Here is a 15477-nt window from a genome sequence, read left to right on the forward strand (position 1 = left end):
CCACTTGCTCCAACAACACTTGGAACAAAAACACTCCCAACTGACCACTTTGATGGGCTAGGAACATACTCTGATGTTGAACCTCTACCTACAGCTGACAAGTGCTCCCTCTCTAACATCTGCGCTACGGAAACATCTCCATGCATCTCGCACCATTGCACACTTCTTTGTGCCACCTAGCACTGTGCAAAAACACTTGTGCCTCTCGCATTGCTACAGCCTGCTAGCTATGCGCTGTCCTGGGATTCACTGCACTGTCGCTCTCTTTGCCGCTCCATCCGCATTTGTCTCTACCCAATCAATCAGTTCCTGCTACTCCACATCGAGGCTCCTGTAGCAAGGTCTCATCCAAGAGGTTGGGTACCTCAAGGATCCTGCCCCTCCTCCTTGGGATGATCACTCTATATCGCCCCACCTCCTACCTGGAGGTATGGCTGCATCTGATCCCTCAGCCCACCTGGCTCGAAGTTTCCCCCTACTGGAGGTCTCTCCATGAGTAGATGTCTCTACTCGATCTCCTCTCAGCTTCCCTTGTTGTGGCTGCTCCACAACCTCCTGAAGTTGCTGCACCAATCGTGGCTCCTCCACAATCGTCTGAGACTTCTTCTAGCTCTGCATGTTGAGAGGTAATATACGCTCTCTCTCAACCACCAAGTCTCCATCAGTTGCCTCGCTACTCAAGGCTTTGCATGCATCTTGAACCTCAAGAGCATACAGGTTCTTGACCCATGAACCAATCTGCTTCACCTGTCTAGTGATGATGTGTCCAAGGAAAACCTTTCCCTTACTCAAGACTACATCATAACCTCTGTCTTCCAGCATCGCGATCGACACCAAGTTTCTCTCCAGTCCTGTTACATACTTGACATCGGTCAAGGTAAGGCGAGCTCCATGCTCCCTCTGAAAAATAACTGTGCCTACACCTGAGACACTATACTTCTCATCATTACACATCACTATGAGTATTTAGAGATCTTTCTCCTCCAAAGTACTGAACAAACTCTTGTCACCGGTCATGTGGAAAGAAGCTCCACTGTCAAGAAACGAACCACTTCCCACCATGGATGAAACCATGCATGAAAAGAGTGTGAAATACAACTCAAACTGTGAAGCAAGTGCCTCACCTTCAGATCCTTCCTCAAATCCCTTCTTGGATTTCCTCCGTGGACAATTTGAAGCATAATGGCCCACCTCATGACAACGAAAGCATCGCACTTTCGATTTGTCAACCTTCTTCCCATCATTGGAAGAACTGGATTCGGAAAGAGAACCCTTCTCCTTCCCCTTCTTTTCTTTGGCAGCCAAAGTGCAATTTTCTTCATCAGATGCCTTTGATGAAGATCTCTTCCTGGTATTCCACCTGATCTCCTCTTGCACAAGATCCGACCAAAGTCTCTCCCATCCTGGAAATTTCTCTCAACCATTGACAGAGTCCTGAAAGGAATGCCAACTCTTTGGAAGACCAATGAGAGCCAAGCTCACCAAGTCCTCATCATCAATAGTCACCCCCACACTTCCCAGCTCATCCCGACATTGAGTGAACTTCATGAGATACTTGGGCATACTGTCTCCTTTCTCACACTTAATGTTTCTGAGTTTATCCTTCAGAGCCAACTTCCTCTGGTCACTCTTTCTTTGGAATAAATCTGTAAACGCTTTCCACATCAAGTATGGAGAAGCCTTTCCATGTAGGCTGGATACAATGTGATCCTTCACACCCTCCAACAGAATCCTTCGACACTTTGTTGTCTTCTTTTGCCAAACCTCAACGTGAGCAACATCAGTAAGCTTTGGGACCTCAGCCTCTATGAACTCCTTCAGCCCACTGTCATCTAACACTACCTCCATCCTGTCTTTCCATGCAATATAATTCGAGCTGCCCTCAAGAGCATACTCCAATTGCAAACCGTTGAAAGACATTTCAACTTTGACACCAAGAAAACACTGCTGCAAATTCGAATTCCACCAGCTCAAAACTCAACCGCTTCTGATCTAAAATTCGTGAGAACAAAGTATTTCTCGTACAGAGATTGACTGTATGGAATTTTACTGGATATCTCACCTTCCAAAGGAAGGATGAATCCAGAGGCTACCTGGCCCGATTACAGACTCTGCCTGAAGAAATAAAATGTAATCACTTTCTGAATAATAGATCTAATGATTAACCTGGCTCTAATACCATGTAGAAATTTTGAATAATATAACACTTATTCACAGAGATTATCTCGATTATACACTATTGTGGAATGCATGCATAATACATAACCTCCTCTATGTTGATCATCAATTTTGCGGAATTAAAAACAATGAAACATTAATCACATGCGCACATTAACACAGTATGTAACCCAGGGAAAGCATACAGCTGAAAACCCCCAACTATCTGTATATTATATTGATTGAGAACATGTAACAATACATAGTACAATACTCCTCGCAAGTACTCAGTACTATCTCCACCTGTTACACACAAACTAGCTCAGATCTGAATCAATCACAGGTTCAAATCTCCTCCTCTGCTTGCCTACCTCCACTGCGCAATCCTACATGAGAATAGATGAGTATGGCTTACCCAAACTCGTATTTCCTTGGCTAAACCACACAATCCTCATTGGCAATACTCAATCCATTGATTGTGCAAATCTCATGCACAACTATAGTCACAACTGATAGCAATCTCAACCTCTAACACCTGTCTCCACTGAACTGTCCATGCACTGAGTTAACTGATGTATTATTTAGTTGCTTTATGAGTTAATAATTAGTGAATTAATTAACAATTAATTCAGATCGCTCATCACTAGTGTATTTTGCAGTTAGACTAAATACAACTAGTTCAACCAAGTCAAACTGAACACAACTCCATCAACTCCTCAATCAACTCCATCAAATTCAATCACTTGAGTTCTAACTGAAGTCCACCATGCAATAGCTCAACTGACTCATAAGAAAAGTGTATTTCCTTCTGACAGCTGCATGTGCCACATCCGTAGCTCGAATTGAAGTGCTCTAAGAGGATAAGATAATGTTTATAGTCCAAATATTATTAAGAGCTAATAATATTTGACTGTTCTATTTTTAGCCTGGCAGTCTAAAAATAGACTCCGCCCATATGTCTAAAAATAGAAGTCCATATATTTTTACCAACATGACCAATCATCCACAAATAGCACCCTGTAAGTCATAGACCATGATCCATATGTCTAAAAATAGACATAGTCTAAAAATAGACTTTGTGCCAAAATAGCCTGCGGGCCCACTTAGTGAAGGTGACTCCTTTCCACTAAGCTCCATCATCTTGTTGCATTTTCAACAATTTTGTGATAAAATACAGATCTGACCTGGTTCAGGGATCTCATCAGGATCGCAAGAACCTAACATAATTGTTTGGTAATTTAATTGATGTTAAATTACTTACTTGAAGTGTCAACCAAGGCTAGTAAACTGATGAAGTGTATGTGCATTATATGTGCTAAGAGTCTTTGTCACTCATTTAATTCCTAAGTTAACTCAAGTTATCGAAATGCACATGTTTTTCTATAGTTATGTAACTTATACAAAATGAAATCAATTCTACTTTACTTGCTTGAATAATGATCACACTCCCACTTGCTTTAAAATAAAATCACTCTTGCTCTTCAAATCACACTTGCTTAACTATGAAAAATCACTCTTGAAAACCATAACTGCTTAAATGTAAATCACACTCAAAACCACACTTGCTTAATTGTGAATCACACTTGCTTGAATGACAATCAGAAAACGATACTTGCTTAAATATGAATTACACTTGCTTGAATGAAAATCAGAAAACCATACTTGCTTAAATGTAAATCACACTTACACTTAAATCAAATCACTCTCTGCAATCACATTTAAGCGAATTAGTTCTAACTTAAAGAAGGATTAGTTATGTAATTTAAAATCACTACAATGTAAATATTATACTCCTATTGCTATGTTAGATTGTACTCAATCCATGTGCATTTGAAATCTCTCTTTACCTCAACAATAAAATGATTAGCAGAAGAATTCTCAAACTTGCATCTAAGAATCAAAACTTAATTACTAAAATGAATTGACAGAAATCTATAGTAAATATAAACTGAAATACTAACTATTAATGAATGACGACCTTACTATCTCAAGGGGGCCCTCCTATGAGAAGCAGGTAGCACTATCAAGCTTTCACAAGTTAACCATCCACGCATTGAGATTGCATAGTAGAATAGAATCAAAAAAGAGTTTTTATATATAAAAAATAGAGTGCTTACAAATAAAATTCAAGTCTATTTAACCATGCCGAGAGGCATACTTATAAAACCCTTATGAAATAAATGTTTTCAGAGCTTCACGCCTATGCTAATTGACATTGGCTATAATTAACTAAAGAGATAAGATATCATAATCTTGCTCATGATTTGATATCAACGCAGCAAATCACGAGGCTGAAAATTTGCTTCTCTCTCGCTTGATTTTCCTTTCATGATGGTTGACTTATCCTTTGACAGAACTGATAGAATTCCTTCTTCATCGATCCAAGTTCTACAAATAAGAGAAAATCGTTGTCGTAGTTAATTTTCAACTACCCATGTGCCCTATTTCCCAGCTGAGACTCCGCAAACTATTGAACCTTGTAATTAGCTCTAGAAACATTCATCAGCTACAGAATAGTTGTAATTTGGTAGCTCAAGTAGATATTGTTGGACACCTAATCCTTTAAGGGTTGGTGTGGAAGCTGAACATCCAGAGGGTGTCCAAGGGACCACTTAGAATATGAAACCAAGGGTCATTCCTATGTATTATAAATATGCATCATTGTGAATAAGAAAAATAATCTAATCTTTATCTTTCATTTTTCCTCCGCCATGTATGTGTTTAACATGGTATCAGAGCGAGCATACTCCTACCCCACTCCAATTTGAGCCACTAGTATTGTGTCCTTTCTCTGCATGTCAGTATTGTCTGTCAGAACTACACCTAAGTTCTCTGCCATTCCTCCACAGAAAATTTTGGGTAAGCCAGACCTGGGTGTTTTTAGTGTGTCAGCTCTGCCTCATTGCTAAAGCCTATCAGTGCTACATCTTCCATCTCTCCTGCTCTTATTTCGGAGATTCGTCTTGTTTTTTATAAAAATTCAAGGAATCATCGGCATGATTATTTCTCTTACCTAACCTCACCATTCCCTACAAGATTATTCACACCTGCAATTATAGACGTTACTCTGCCTTTTATTGTCTGGTCTAAAAATTAAATTTTGTGCCAGTTTTCTGCCATTCCGCCTGCTCATCAAAATCAAAATCTTCCTACATTTCCTTGCTATACGTTACCATGCATTCGACATTTTGAGGATCAGAAATCCCTACGAGGCATAGAGGAGAAGCGAAGGATACCACTTTGTCCTTGAGATCATGGACATCGGAAACAGATTTTCCCTCTAGAAATCAGTAGAAAAAATGGTCAAATCTTTCTCTGGTCTGCTAAATGATCTTCATCCACTCCTCTTGAATATAATGATGTTAAAGTGATAGGAAGATCAGCCTCATGATGATCACGGTGTTGCAAACATTTGTATCGTGCTCAACATGATTCTTTAATGTACTGACTATTTACTTGATTTAAAACCTATAGAGGTCCATATCAGTTGTGGCCATACAAGGAACTAATCCAGAGAAGAACCTTCCATGGTTTTATTCCTTCTTTAGCCTTTTTCAGACTCTTCCAACTTTCTTTTGAGATCTCGAAGAGCATCAACAACCTCTGGATTCAGATTGTGCTCTAGCAGTTTTCCTTGCTTCGAATATGACCTTTGTTCTAGAAGCAGTTGTTCACACTCCATTTTTGAATCCTTAATCTCTAATATTAGTGCCTTGCAGCTCCATATGTATGCACCCTCTTTTTCAATCCAAGCATATGCCAATGCATCTGTTGCAAATATGATGTCAACATTTACAAATGTTTCCTTGTGAGTTGGGAGATCTGACATCATGGCATCAAAGACCACCACAACTTCCCCCCCTCATTGCACTGAATACTATTAATTCATTAATAATATTTTGGCACGCTATGTCAAGTCTTCCTTTAGAAAAAAATTTCTTCAACTTTGACCAATAACCACATACATTATATCCATCTACAAGTAGAACGGGAACTACCAGATCAAATCCATGATTTGTCTGGTAAAGTGTTGTAGTAGGATCCTCATATAGTTCATCATCACTTGGAAGATCTTCCTTCTTTCTTATCTTCATGCGATATCGAGTAACAGGCTTTGGACTCCCTGAACTTAATGGATTTCTTATGGGCTGTTGCACATAATAATAGAGGCAATGGAGAAGTGGGAGAGACCCAAACCGTGGTTTCTAGTCTCGTAACCATGACCCAATTGCTTTTCTTCTTCATGGGCGTGTGTCACTTTGCTTGCTATCTAGCGCAGCTCACTATCCCTGTATTGAAGTGAAAATACAAGTGCCAAAGAGTCTGCAAATCGAGCACGGTCCACCACTAAGGAGTGATAGCTCAAAGTGTTAGTCACTCGAGCCCAGTATAATCGAGGTCATGCATTTGATTTTCACCAAGCGAAAGAAGTTGAAGAAAAAAAGGAAATAAGCTTGGTCAAGAGTGGGCCTCCAAATGAGCTCTGGTGGTTCTAGTATCATTGCCTCTGCTCGCATTGGCATTGTGGGTATCAACTATGGTTGCAGAGCAAAAAAAGTATAACGTGGGAGAGCTGGTATTGATGGACGCTTAGGAGACCTTATTTACAAATTAGTGTCTCAAAAGTTTGAAGATCCTGCAGAAGGAGAGTCTGCCTTGGTACAAACGTTTAGTAAATTATATGAAGACTTGACGGTTGGTTTCTGCAATCTTGAAGATGAATATCGATAAGTTTATAACTATTAGTGGTGCTTTCTACAAAAGTTTTCTTTTCTAGTTATTTCCAAGAGCATATTGTTAATATGGAGCAGCTTAATCTTTTGCACATTTGTAATTTTTTATGTAGGGTGATTTAAATTATTGAAAACAACCAAAAAATTTCTTAATGTGCTACAAGTTTGCTCATAGTGATTAATTTTGTATAGAAAACAAGCCACTCTACTAATTTCCACTTTTATCTAACTTTCAAAAAAAAAAAAAGGCAGAGCTACTTCAGTACTCTTTTGTTGTAAGTGAAAATGGATTTAAGTGATGTATTAGATTTATTAAATACCTTGTTACATTCCACTATTGATGGGAAGGTAAACATCAACAAAGGCTCTCTCTAAGAAATTCAGACATGTCTACAATATGCACAAGGAACAAATTGATTTTTTACAGCTTGAATCACAACTACAGTAAGAGGACTTACATAAGTATAGTCATGATTATGAACTTGTTTCTATTCAGAAAAATTCTCCTTTTGAGTTAGAAATTGACTCCCATCAACATGCAGAATCTAATCACAAACCATAATAACTAGTGCCACACAAATACCTGAAAACCCATTTCATTGTTGTCCAGTGCTCCTTCCCTGGTTTTGACATAAACCTGCTCAATACTCCCACTGCATGTGAAATTTCTGGTCTAGTATAGACCATCGCATACATCAGGCTACTGACTATACTTGCATATGGAACACGGGACATGTCCTCTTCCTCTTCTTGTGTCTTGGGACACTGTTCAGCAAATAACTTTACACCTACAGGAATAGGAACCTTCACCGGTTTACTATCCTGCATATTAAACCTCTGCAATATTGTCTCGACATACTTCCTCTAGTTTAACCAGAGATTCCTCTTTATCTGATCTCTTTTAATTTCCATGCCCAAAATATAGTTTGCGGCACCAAGATCTTTCATGTCGAATTTGGGGGACAAATGGGTCTTCAAATCCTGGATAATTTCTTTGTCATTTCCAACTAGCAACATATCATCCACATACAAGACCAGATAAATAACACGGTCACCAATTAATTTAAAATACACATAGTGATCTGCTTTGCTTCTGGTGAAGTCAAGTCCCCATATAAATGTATCAAATTTTGGACACCACATCCTTGGTGACTGGTTTAACCCATACAAAGACTTCTTTAACTTGCATACTAGTTCTTTCTTACCCTTCACCATAAAACCTTCAGGTTGCTTCATCTAGATCTCCTCTTCCAGATCCCCGTGAAGAAATGTTGTCTTCACATCCATATGTTCTACCTCAAAATCAAAAAGCAACAACAACATATAAAAGTAATCTATTAGAAGCTACCTTGGCAACAGGAGAAAAAATATCACCAAAATCAATTCCCAGCACCTAGGAATAACCTTTTGCTACCAACCAAGCTTTGTATTTCTCCACCTTTCCTTCTGCATTTGTCTTCTTCTTGAACAACCATTTGCTACCAATGGGTTTCCTTCTAGCCCGCAACTCCACCAGATCCATGCCTCATTTTTGTGCAAAGATGCCATTTCATCAATCATGGCCTCTTTCCAGAGTTTTCCATCCTCTGAATCTATTGCTTCCTTCACAATTTTTGGATCATCATCAATAACAAATGAAGCAAAATTTGAACAGAAATTAGATGGACTATACCTTTTCGACTGCCTTCTTTCTCGAACTAATATTCTCACACCTGAAGTTTGTGGCTCTTCATCATCTGATTCCTCCTCTGTTGTAGAGTCTGATTCTTCCTCCTTAAGCTCAAACTCTATCTTCTTAAGTTCCTTTGGTTGGACTTCATGTTTAATAACATATTTCACCTCTCTGAACAGCACATCTCGGTTGTACACAACCTTCCATGTTACTGGGTTCCAAAGCTTATAACCCTTTAAACCATCCTTATACCCAATAAAGATGTACTTTTCAGATTTACTATCCAACTTGGTTCTTTTCTCCTTTGGAACATGTACATATGCATCACATCCAAATACCTTCAGATGTGAAAAAGTGGGTTATACCTCTTGTGGAGTCTTATCCTCCAATGCGGATGAAGGTGATCTATTGACCAAGTAACATGCAGTCTCCACTGCCTCTGCCTAGAATTATTATCCTAACCTCACACCACTAAGCATGCTTCTTGTTGGAAATAATACTAAGAGGGGGGGTGAATCAGTATTATCAAATTCTTTTCAATATATCTTCCAGATTTATACTTTAATTTATTCTTCAGATATTGATCATTAATTTGTATGTCAGTACCATATAATAATGAGCAAGAACAAGAAAAACAGATAGTCACACCAAAGAACACCAGATATAAGGTGGAAACCCAATGCGGGTGAAAACCACCTGCTGCAATATGTCTCTATCTTCTTTCAATTAGAAACTTCTTTTACAATGACTTTGTACTGGTGTAGTCCTTTACCAGTACGCAGGCTGCAACCTGCTGAGAACTACAACTCTCTCTCTCTCGTTTTCCAGTGTCTCCTGGAAGGGAGCTACAACCCCCTTAGCTCTTGTACTAGCTGAACTACTAGTACGTAGGTGCTAACCTACTTCTTTTCTTTCAAGGACCACTTTTCATAAATTTTCAAACTGGATCCATGAACATCAAATAATCATCAAGTACATATGAATCGCCCAATCTCCTTTTACAATCAACTAATGAATCAACTAATAACTTCTCAGAATGCAATAACCAAAACAGCAATACCAGTAATCTAAACCCAAAACTCTTCAGCAACAGATAAAAGGCAGCCAAAATTGTTTTAAGAAAAGTCCGCAACTTCACCAATATAAACCTGTGGATATTCGCAGCTCTTTTGTGCCTGAACTGCGTAGATCCACACCTGGTCCTACTTCTGCTCTGCGTACCTCCGCACCTACTCCTTCCGCTGCACTGCGTACCTCAGCTCAGATCCGCACCTGCACTGTCTATCTGACAGCGACCCTCCGCACTTGTCCTTCTGTTCATCTGCGTACCTCCACGCTGTGCTTTCTACTGAGCTGTGTACCTCGCACTAGCGCCTTCTGCTTCGCTGCAGACCCCCGCACCTGTGCCTTCTGCTGTGTTGCGGACCTCTGCACCTACACTATGGATCGCCTACGGACCTCTGAATAGAGCCAAATTAACAGTCCTCCAATGTGCCACAGACAGTCAGATCAACAGATCTGAACATGCGCCCGAGAGATCATGACCTATCAGTAGATTCGCCTTAAATTTCACCTTGATTTAGATCTAGCTTTTAAAACCGATTACCCAAAGTTTCAGATCTTAAGATATTCAAATTTCACAACTGTCTAGCCAAGTGATCTCCTTTCCTTTTTATAGGCAAGCCCTTATTCAAACCATGGGACAAAACCATCGAAAACCAATACAAGGGATCCAAACCGGGGTTCAATAATTTAGATCCTATACCACGGGCCAAAACCATAGGATCATGAAAAACGGGCTAAATACCAAGGGCCAAACATAAGAAACCCCATGTGTGCGCGCTTCTCTGCATTGGAGTGAGTGAACTGGGGTCCGCACCTTCTGAATGGAGCACCTGCGGGTATGTCCGCACTTCTTGGTCGACATACCTGCGAGTCCGCACCTTTTGAACGGTGCACCTGCGAACCCCTTAGTTTCCATCATTTTGAGAGCCTGAACAGAGTTTTGCCACTTGAGTGAGTTGCCATCAAGTACAACACTGTGCCATAGCACCAAACCTGAATCATAATTCTAACAATCTCCCCCTTTGGACTTGATGGCAACCTCAAGATCCTCAACATCATTCTCCCCCTTTGACATCAAGGGCAAAGGGTTATGCTCCCCCTGAGAACATGCTTAAGTCTTTGCTTTGATGATCATGCTCCCCCTGACTATAGACCAGATCTACAAAAGAAAAAATTTCTTCAAGAAGAACCATAATCCACCATACACCATAAATGACCGTGAAAGAGATAGAGACATATTGCAGCAATATTCAGATCAGCATCCATGTTCTCCTTCTCTGCTACCATAATGCCAACAATGCATTATATATGCTCCCCCTGAACTTGTGCCATTCAATCTTCGACCAATCCATAACCCAGCAAATGTACGCGTATACCCCATATGAAACTCGCGTATGACCAATAATCTCTGAAACAGATGAGATTCAATAACAAGATGATGCATCAACTACCCCCAGCTTTTGCCTGAGGTATTCAAAGGTCTCCCTGGGCAATGGTTTGGTGAGTATATCAGCAACTTGTTCCTTAGAAGGAACATACTCCAACTTGACCTTTTGTTCAAGCACTTGTTCCCTGAGAAAGTGATACTTGATTGTTATGTGCTTGGTGTTTGAATGCATGACTGGGTTCTTTGAAATGCTTATTGCACTTGTATTATCACATAAGATGGAGATAGGTGGTGTACAAGTGATTTGAAAATCCTGCAAGATCTGCATCATCCAAAGGAGTTGAGTGCAGCAAGATGCAGCAGCCACATATTCCACTTCAGCTGTAGATAAAGCAATTGAACTCTGTTTCTTGCTGAACCAAGATACTAATCTGGAACCCATAAAGAATGAACCACCACTTGTGCTCTTCCTGTCATCCACGCTTCCGGCCCAATCTGCATCTGTATAAGCATGAAGTGTGAGATCTGTATCTCTAGGATACCATAAGCCATAGTTTTGAGTTCCTTGAAGGTACTTGAAGATTCTCTTCTGCTTGAAGATGAGTTTCCTTTGGATTTGCCTTAAATATTCCAACTATTCCCACTGCATGCATGATGTCTGATCGGGTACCTGTCAAATAAAGTAGACTTCCAATCATAGATCTGTAGGTTGGTTGATGCACTGCTGTTGATTCATCATTTGCACTGAGGCTACAACCTGTGACCATGGGGGTACATACTGGTTTTACATCTTCCATGCCATATTTCTTCAAAATCTGATTGAGATACTTGGTTTGAGACAAGAAGATGTCGCCTTCATTTTGATGGATTTGCAATCCAAGAAAATATGTCAGTTCTCCAAGAAAAGACATTTCGAATTCTTTCTACATCACCAAGGCAAAGCTTTGACTCATAGCTTCTTCATTGCTGCCAAAGATAATATCATCTACATACACAACAAGTATTAGCAATTTGTCATTTTCAATTTTTATATAAAGATTGTTATCTGTTGATCCCTTTGAAAAACCTTGTTGATGAAGATATTTGTCCAAATGGTAGTACCAAGCCCTTGGAGCCTATTTAAGACCATAGAGAGCCTTTTTTAGTCTGCATACAAGATTTGGATCATTCCCAAGGATGAAACCATCTGGTTTCTCAATGTACACTTCTTCTTCTAAGTCTCCATTCAGAAAGGCTGATTTCACGTCCATTTGAAATACTTTGAACTTCTGAAAGCTTGAGAGAGCAAGGAACATTCAGATGGCCTCAAGTCTAGCAACGGGAGCAAAAGTTTCTTCAAATTCTACTCCTTCTTGTTGAGCATACCCTTTACAAACAAGTCTGGCCTTATTTCTAATTACTTCCCCATTTTCATTCAACTTATTTTTGAAGATCCATTTTGTCCCTATGACATTCTTATCTTTTGGTCTAGGAACCAACTCCCAAGTGTTGTTCTTTTCGATATGCTCAAGTTCTTCATCCATTGCCTTGACCCATCATTCATCTTTGCATGCCTCTCTTACATTTTTTGGTTCAGTGGAGGAGAGTAATGCCAAATAGCTTGAAGCTTCTGCAATTGTTCTACTTGTTTGTATGCCTGCCTCCTTTTGCCCCAAAATTTGATATTTTGGATGATTCTTTTGAACATACCTGGATGGAATCTTCTCTTCTATCCTTATCTGTTCCTATGGTGCCTCTTGAGGCTCTTCTTCATCATCAGTCTGATTTGAAGGATGATCTTCATCCTCTTCAATATTTTCATAATTTACTTGCCTAAGAATGTTTCCTTTTTCATCAACCACTACATCAATGCCATAAACTATTCTTCCAAGTCTTTTGTTGTAACACTTATATGCTTTGCTGTGAGGAGAATAACCAAGGAGAATCCCTTCATCTGCTCTAGGTTCAAACTTGCCAAGTTGTTCATCATTATTCTTAATATAGCATTTGCTTCCAAAGATTTTGAAATGTTTTACCGAAGGAGTCTCACCATACCAGAGCTCATGAGGAGTTTGAGTGTTGTTCACCCAGACATTTGTTTTGTTGAGAATAACAACCGCAGCAAATGCAGCTTCACCCCAGAAGGTTGCGGAAGTTCTAGACTCATCAAGCATAGCATGAGCCATTTGTTGAACCATTCTGTTCATCCTTTCCACTACTCAATTTTGCTGAGGAGTCCTAGCTGTAGAGAATTCCCTTCTTATTCCATGTTCTTCACAAAAGTCGAAAAACTCATTTGAGGTAAACTCCCCACCTCTATCAGACCTGAGGCACTTAATTTTGTGATCTGATTCGTTTTCAACCAAGGCTTTGAAAGATTTGAATTTTTTGAAAGCTTCGTCTTTGTGCTTCACAAGTCCTATCCAAACCATCCTGGGGAAGTCGTCAATGAATAATATAAAGTATTCTTCTCCCCTAGGTGACCTTTTCCTAGATGGACCACATACATCTGTATGGACTAGTTCAAGAGGCCTGCTAGCTGATCCTTCCTTCTCAGGGAAGTTAGTTCTGGTTTGCTTACCAAACTGACATGATTTGCATATTGTATTGTTTAGAATTCTGATGTCTGGAAGACCACGAACTGCCTGGTATTTGCATGCCTTCCTTATCTATGAAAAGCTTATACGCCCCAACCTCCGGTGCCATAACCAATGTTCATCGTTCTTGCTCAAATAACATTGTTGTTGTCCTTCTTCAAATATGTATAAATTATTTGGAGTTCTTATGCCTTTGATCACTGTTTTCCCTGTATCAAGATCACGAACACTACATCCATTTGATCGAAATATTACCTCAGTTCCTTGATCACACATCTGACTGACACTTAGTAGATTATGCTTCAAGCCATCAACATACAAAACATTTCCAGCCTTGACTTTTTCTTTCAACTGAACAGTGCCTTTTCCTTTTATGACTGCAGGGGTATCATTTCCAAAAGAAACTTTCTTTCCTTTTTCTAAAGCACTACATGATTGAAGTTTTTCTTTATCACCTGTCATATGCTTCGAACATGCACTGTCGATGTACCAATGATTTTCCTGTCCTTCTGCATATAAAGCTATCCCACATCTTTCTGGTTGCGGTTCCTTCATTCTCCATGTTCTGGCATTTGAGGTTTGTTCCTTCTGAATTGTCTTCCGAAACCTGATCCTGCATTCAAAATCTTCATGACCGAAGTTATTACAAATAGAACATTCAATTTCACTTTCAAGGGCGAAAAAGTTGTTATAGGTCCTTTTCATGATTCCAGTCATGCTTCTTTGTTTTTGAGCTTCTCTAGTCATGATTGTCTTATAGGCAACACATTGAGCTGCCTTGTGACCAAAGTTATGGCAAGAGAAACATTGGCCATTGAAGTAACTCCTGCGATTATCAAATCTATCAACCAACCGATTGTAGTTTCTACTGACATCCATTCTTGAGGCAAATTTGGAAGATTTTACCTGTGGCTGGTTGTAGCTTCTGTTTGCCCTTAAGGTAGATTGCCCCTGATTTTCTTGATAGACTTTGTTCATTCTTGAGGTAAATTGTCCCTGATTTACCTGATGATTTCTATTAGGCCTTTTCTCGCTCCTCCTTGCTGCATCAAGATAACTTTTGGAGGTGGATGCTTGAGATGTTTCTCCATTATATCCCAGACCTGTCTTGATTAGTGGAGAACGCTACACATTGATAATCTCATCCAGAGTTTCAGATCCTTTAACAAATTTAAGATTAATAGCTTTTGTTTTCTCAATCTCCTTTCTAAGACCAACAATTTCACATTCCAATTTTTCATGATGTTTTCCCCTTTCAGCCAGTTGACATTGCAGAGAATCAATAATCACATTTTTCTCTTCTAAACAAATTTTGAGATTAGAAATCTCTTCATAAAGGCCTTCTTCATCTATAGCATCCATGTAATCATCATCTTCAAAAGCCATTAAAAGTTTATAATTATTACCTCGTTCATCTTCGTCACTATTTGAAAGTCCATCACTATCTTCATGAGTGTAATATCTTTTCTTATTTGCATTTTGTTTCTTGTTCCATCTAACAGGTTCCTTCCCCTTGTCAATCTTATCCTTATGAGGAAATTTGGCAGCATAGTGACCGACTCTTCCACAAGCAAAGCATTTGAAAGGTAACTTACCTCGGAATCGTCCAGCACCCCGTTGAATATTTTTGACAAAATTTGATTCTTCTTCTTCTTCTGACACGTGTCCTGACTCATAGTACTCTCCTTTGCCTGAAGCCTTGAAGGTAGCTTCTCTCCTGTCTGATGGTCCTCCTTTCCTCATTTCATAAGCAGTCAGAATTCCATGCAACTGTGACATGGTAAGGTTTCGTAGATTCTCTTTTTCTTCTATTGCAGAAACTTTAGATTCAAACCCAGGGGACAAAGATCTTAGAACCTTTTCAACCACAACGGTTTCTTTTGTTTC

General features: G+C 39.5%; 1 pseudogene; it reads right to left on the reverse strand.

Annotated features, from left to right (window-relative positions):
• Positions 1–5701: 5701 nt before the first annotated feature.
• On the reverse strand, positions 5702–6251 carry LOC149267502 (uncharacterized; annotated as a pseudogene).
• Between the last annotated feature and the right edge of the window lie 9226 nt (positions 6252–15477).

The sequence above is a fragment of the Pinus tabuliformis genome, chromosome 6 (assembly GCF_031772625.1).
Source record: "Pinus tabuliformis cultivar Carrire ecotype Pingquan chromosome 6, CPIR1, whole genome shotgun sequence".
In the NCBI taxonomy this organism is placed as follows: domain Eukaryota; kingdom Viridiplantae; phylum Streptophyta; class Pinopsida; order Pinales; family Pinaceae; genus Pinus; species Pinus tabuliformis.